This window comes from Sinocyclocheilus rhinocerous, unplaced genomic scaffold (genome assembly GCF_001515625.1).
Source record: "Sinocyclocheilus rhinocerous isolate Xijiao unplaced genomic scaffold, SAMN03320098_v1.1 scaffold1622, whole genome shotgun sequence".
Lineage (NCBI taxonomy): Eukaryota > Metazoa > Chordata > Actinopteri > Cypriniformes > Cyprinidae > Sinocyclocheilus > Sinocyclocheilus rhinocerous.
The window spans coordinates 231,480-237,524 of NW_015654513.1; the positions used below are offsets into that span (position 1 = coordinate 231,480).

At 38.7% G+C, this 6,045-nt stretch overlaps 1 protein-coding gene across 1 annotated transcript in view; it reads right to left on the reverse strand.

Moving 5' to 3' along the window:
• grik5 (glutamate receptor, ionotropic, kainate 5) overlaps positions 1–6,045 on the reverse strand; it is an 85,493-nt gene that overhangs the window by 44,398 nt on the left and 35,050 nt on the right. The gene's annotated exons all lie outside the window — the stretch shown is intronic.

Consider the following 6,045-nt stretch of genomic DNA (forward strand, 5'->3'; position numbering starts at 1 on the left):
GAGTCGTCAGCCCTTCCTCCTCTATGGCTCCTCCCTCCGTCAGCTCCACCGTGGGTCGGTATCATGGCTGTGGCCTGGGTCCCACCTGGCGCCGCATGCTCCAAGTCCCTCCTGTCATCTCCCTGGCTCCTTCCTCCGTCTGATCCACCCTGTCTCCTCCTATTTCCTTGGCTCCTCCCTCCGTCATCACCTCCTTGGACTCTGTTTGCCGGCCCCCTTCCGGGTGTCCGTCCTCCTCCTGAGCCTCCTCCCAATTCCCACCTGTCCCTCCCTCTGTTGGTTCTACGGCGCGAGGACGCGCCATCCGGCAGGGGGGCGAAATGTCAGGATTGGACTGTCTTTGTTGTGTTTTGCTCCCCATGTGCTCTCCGTGAACCAGTTTCTCCCTCATGTGCCCTTATTTGGTCGTTCCTGTTCCTGTCCTCATTGTCTCTTAATTAGTCATTCTGTTCACCTGTGTTCCTCCCAATTCCCTCGTTATCCTGTGTATTTAAGCCCCAGTCTGTTCAGACTGTGTTTGTCGGGTCTACATGTTGTGAACATGTGTCATCTTCCCTTCCTGGTGTGGATTTACCCGTTTAGATATAATAAAAGACTGTGTTTGCTATTTTACGTCTCCATCGTTCCTTCCGGCAGCGTTACGTGACAATACCGTACCAATTAATATTTTAAGGCAATAAACATACTTATCAAGGACCAATCAATTGCTTTCATGTACCCCACCACCATCACTTACTGCTGAACTCTGCATTCAGAGGCCAGTCACATGGGCGATGGCAATCAGCAGATGTCATTCAAAACTGCAGCATGTAGCTGCTTTGTTGGGGTGCAGTTTGACTTTAAACTTAAAGCTTAAGCAATTATATCAAACAGCAGCCATACCAACCAAGGCTCATTGGAAAAACATGCTCGTGGCAACAATTTTCAAAAATTATATTATGTTGCTTCTTACACATTTCGGTACACTTTCAAAACCAAATGTCTAGTGAATGGCACTAAAAGCACATTAAGATGTATCCAAAACAGATAAATGTGATCCTGGCGTATTTTGCTACAATGGTCGTTGCACATATGGTGGCAGTTCAGAAGTGAAATATCCAGTGAGTGCTGCTAAAAGCACAATCCTCCAATGCCGTCTTACAGTATGTTGGTAATGGAGTTCTTAAAGCTGCAGTCCGTAACTTTTGGCACTCTAGCGGTTAATAAACCGAACTGCGTGCATCTTGCTGAAGTACATTGTAGCCGGAGCTACTTCTTTCTGTTTATGTCTATGATGAATCACGCATGTACTGGGCTACTCCGCAGCGGTACCTACCCGAACCAGTCTAAAATAGACAGAATATAAGTACTTATTATAGGTGTACCGTAGTGATTCAGGACAAGCCAAAAACACGGTTTGGAAAATGGATTCATGGTGTACTCGCTTATTATAAAAATTTTGTACATTTTGAACACAAAAAAAGTTACGGACTGCAGCTTTAATAAGACTCTAACATGAAATCATTAACTGTTAAACTCTCTCCACCAGCTCAGTGGCTTTCTGTTCTTGATCTACATCACTTTCATTTAAAGAAAAACCACACCTCTAAATTACACCATTTATCTCTGACCAAATGAGTTCACTCATGATGATAAAACATCACATGACCAAGAGTAATGAAGCCTGCAGGTGAAGCGGCCATTTTAATCTCTGGGAAAGAGAGAGGGGAAGCAATGATGTGCCAGATTAGACTCATTACGAGGGGGAATGTGTTGATGGGCTGCAGAAATGGAGGATGAAGGGATGAGGATGCAAGAGCCACAGAAAAAGAGGACAGTCTTACATTTTTATGTATGCATTTGGGAGATGCATTCAGTCTATACATTTTACACAATTTGTCAAGTTTTTAGCAATGTACTTTTTTGTATTCATGTTGGTTTCGCATGGCTTTGAAATACCATTTCCAAAAAAGTTTCAATTTAATGTCATGTTTAACCAATAATTATTCCATATTTTCTTTACACTTTGAGACATTATTTTCAAAACCTTTTTCTATTTAATATTTTCTATTAAATTTTTTTCCAATTTTTTTCTAATTATCATGAATGACTTTTTTCTAACAAATAATAATAAAAATATGCCAAACTTTTTAATAAGGATTACTTTTCAAGAATTTCTTTCTTTTGGCATATCAGGACATTTAAAAATTGCTAATCACAGTCAGTGTATTCAATTTGTATGTAATATGAAATGCATTAAAAAAAAAGATAGACAAAAAAATAAATGTCACATCACTGACTCAGTCTACTTGTTATATTTAAAACATTTTTTAAAAGTACTATTCATAAAAATGAACAGATAAAAATTACTGCTAAATTGTCAGTTGGAAGATCTGGATATGCGCAAAAAAAAAAAAAACAGCAATTGTACATTCAGTTCGAAAATTTCATTCTAAACATTTTCTAACCATGATTAATTCACTGTGTGCTTTCACATCAGCGCTATTGTTCATGAGCTTATTGGACTGTTTCAGAGCTGGTGGCTATTCAGTGGGCAAAAATATCCAGTGACTAGACTGCAAACGGATGGGCTGTTTTTCCTCTCAGATCTGCAGTTAACAAGAATGTTTTCTCGCAAAGTGGACCAAGTTAGCAATCCATCCCATTATATTCATTTAAATTTGACATGGACCCAGAGTACACTGAATCATAATAGGGATGGATGGAGGCAGCAATGAGTAAATTGAGATAATGAGAGCCAAAGAGGTGTCTAGAGTGAAGGCCTTCCTTTTGTCTTTTAGGCAAACGGCTGCAGGGATACTAATGGTTGATCAAATCCAAATATGCCAGATAAAAAAGATCTGTCCTACTTTTTCGCTAATGGATGAAAGAGAAAGAAAGGAAGAGGGAGATGTCCTGACTCATGCCACATATGGTAAAGGACTCGCTGTACTGATGTCCGGCAGAATGTTTCCCTAAAGCCTCTCTCAACACAAGACTGCTAAAAGCTCTCCAAATCAATCCTACTTGCAGATACTACTGAGGTGTTATTACTGGAGCGTGTTTGTGTTAAAGTGTGTATATTCGCAGAAACGTATGTGAACTTGTTGGACTTATCTGGTTTTATCTGCATAAATTGGACATAACATTTGATACTGAAAGTTACAACAGTCTACAGTACTTGAATGAATAACACAACCAATGATAGGTTTTCATGTCTTCATTGAACACACCATGTAACCTTCACACTAAGGAGTGGCCTTCAACAAAGACATCAGACCAGCCATTAGCAGGTATTCTCTAGTCCATTCCTTTTACAAAAAACTATTTCTGTTCAGACTATTTCCATGTCTGGTGTAAATGTCTCTGTTCAGAGCATCAGGTTGAGGTCAGGACTCTGACTGGGCAGTAGCATGGGCCGATTACCAGTTTCAAGGTATACCGCGATTTGAAAATTTCGCAAATATTTCCCGTCATACCATTCCTGCAGTATGCGCTGTTTTTCATGTCTCCTCAAAGACTGAAAGTGTAGGAATCCCTCAGGTTGAGTGCAGTGTAGAGAGTAACACGACCCTCCTCCTGTTGGTGCGAGCGAGCGGTCAGTCACGTGTGTGTAGGATGGATGAACTTAAGGAGCTTCACCTGGAACTCACGCGATCGGCAACCGGCCATTTTTATCTTATTGCAGCTCGTCTCTGTTCTGGACTTGCACAAATTGCGTTGCAATGCAATCATTTTCCAAAATGTCATTTATGTGAAAATATGAAGGCTGTAAACGCCCGTTAACAGAGGCCAGAGACGCTGAAGACAGACGCACAGAGAAAAGTACTGTAGCAGGCAGATCACTCACTGTTCATGATGCACGAACTATTGGAAGAAAATCCTCAATAATGATTTGGGGGTTTATATGAATGTGTTTCTGAGGGGAACTGACTGTCTTCAGAAAAGTTTACATGGTATTTTCTTTTCATCTAGTCTCTGTATAGTTCATATTAAAGCAGTGTTTCAGGCAGCTGCTTTGTTTACATTGGTAACCAAGGAAACGCTGTATCAGGTGTTCCATGAGCGCCTCCTGCTGTCAGAGAGTGAATCTGCGTCTCATTCAGAGCTCCTGCTGTTTGCTTCGTTCAGGCATGTAGTATAATTTCACAAAGCTAGTCAGAACATTCTGTTTTTGCTTCAAATTGGGTTATTATTAAATCAAATTATGTATATGAAATTATATAACTAAATGATACGAAATTATATGTATATTAATTATATAACTAAAATTAAATAACTGTAATTACAGATTTAGGTTAAATAAAGAATGTCAGTCTTTATTTTTTTCTTCTTTTTAGGAAACAAATTAAAAAAAATGTATTCTACTGTTCCTAATATTCTGTATGTTGCTCAAACACAAAATATATTGTGTTCAGCGGAAAAAAGTTTACCCAGTCATTTAAAAATAACGCATTTTAGAGCTGTAACGACAATACCGTGATATTTTTGCTTAAGGTTTTCATACCGTCAAAATCTCATACCGGCCCATGCCTACTGGGCAGCTCCAAAAGACTCATTGTATTCTGTTAAAACCATTCTGGTGTTGATTTACTCCTGTGTTTGTCCTGATACATCACCTTCTGCAGAGCTTCCACTTGTGGAATTCCTGCTTGGGAATTCCAAACTTTTCAGCTGAGAGAGTGTTGTGCTTCTTACATAATGTAGCGTTTTCATTTTCTCCAAAAAAAAACGTTGGTTTTATCCGTCCCCAGAAACATTAATAATGCTGAGGAACATCCACATGCTCTTTTGCAAATGTCAGACATGCAGCAATGTTTTATTATTGGGCAGCGGTGGCTTCCTCTGTGAAGTCTTCCAGTGAAAACCACTGTTTTTTACTGCTGAACACATTATAGACACGTCAACAGAGAAGTTCAGGGTTCTTCTTATCACCATCGAGCATCCTGCACTGTACTCTTGCAGTCATCTTCACAGGGCGCCCACTCCTAGAGAGAGCAGCAACAGTGCTTAACTTTCTCTATTTACAGACATCTTGTCTTATCGTGGAGTGGCGAAAATGTGTGTGTTTATATAGGACAGGGAAGCTCTGATCAATCTTGTATTAACTGGACTTCTCACTCCAGTTATGGATTCACAACTTTTGCAACCTTCATTGGGAATGTATACACAGTGAGTTCAATAAAGACATAAAAAATGAAAAATATTTGTGTTATTCGTTTAAAGTTGCAAATCTAAAAGGTTTCACACAAGCAAATAAATTGGGGTTTCTTGAAGAGTCATCTGAATTGTGTACACTCACTCGAGTGAAAATTAGACAATGGAACACATTTTTATCATGCTTTAAGAAAATGGGAGAATCAGAATTTGTATGGTTGAAAAAGAAGAAAAGGTCTGAAGCCAGAAGCTTGAAGACCAATGCATAAACATACGCCATAAAGGTGAAAAGAAATGATGATGGAGAAGTGATGCCCAAACTGCTGCTTTTTTGTCAGACAAGAATGGGAATTATTGTGTAGACCACTCTCTAAAAACTCACTAGTATCAGTGTATTTACATAAAACTACTGGTCAAGCCATGTATCGTCAAAGCCAGTATACTGCCAATATACAATATTTGGCATTTTTTAATGAACAGCATCGGCTGATAAGTTTTCTGCTTGACCAATATGTGTCGTAAGCAAGGCTTTAATTTTGGCATATAATGACAAATATAAATATAAATTTGACATACAATTTGATACATATAAATTTGACATATTAACATTTACATATGTTATATTATCATATGTGACATTTAATTTTATATATATGCATATTGGCTTTCTATTGGCCAAGATATCAGCATCGATTAGGTCTGTCAAAATGACTGAAAAACTAAATTAGAATTTTTTTACTTAAATATGATCAAAATTCGAATTATATTCGAATTTAAAAGGCATAATTTCAGTTAGGGGGAAAAAAAGCTTTTGGCTCCTCTCCTGAGGCGACAAGAGGGCGCATCGAGCAAAATATTATGCACGTTTCTTCAAAGCGTAATAAAATAACACGACTATCTTTGAAAAAA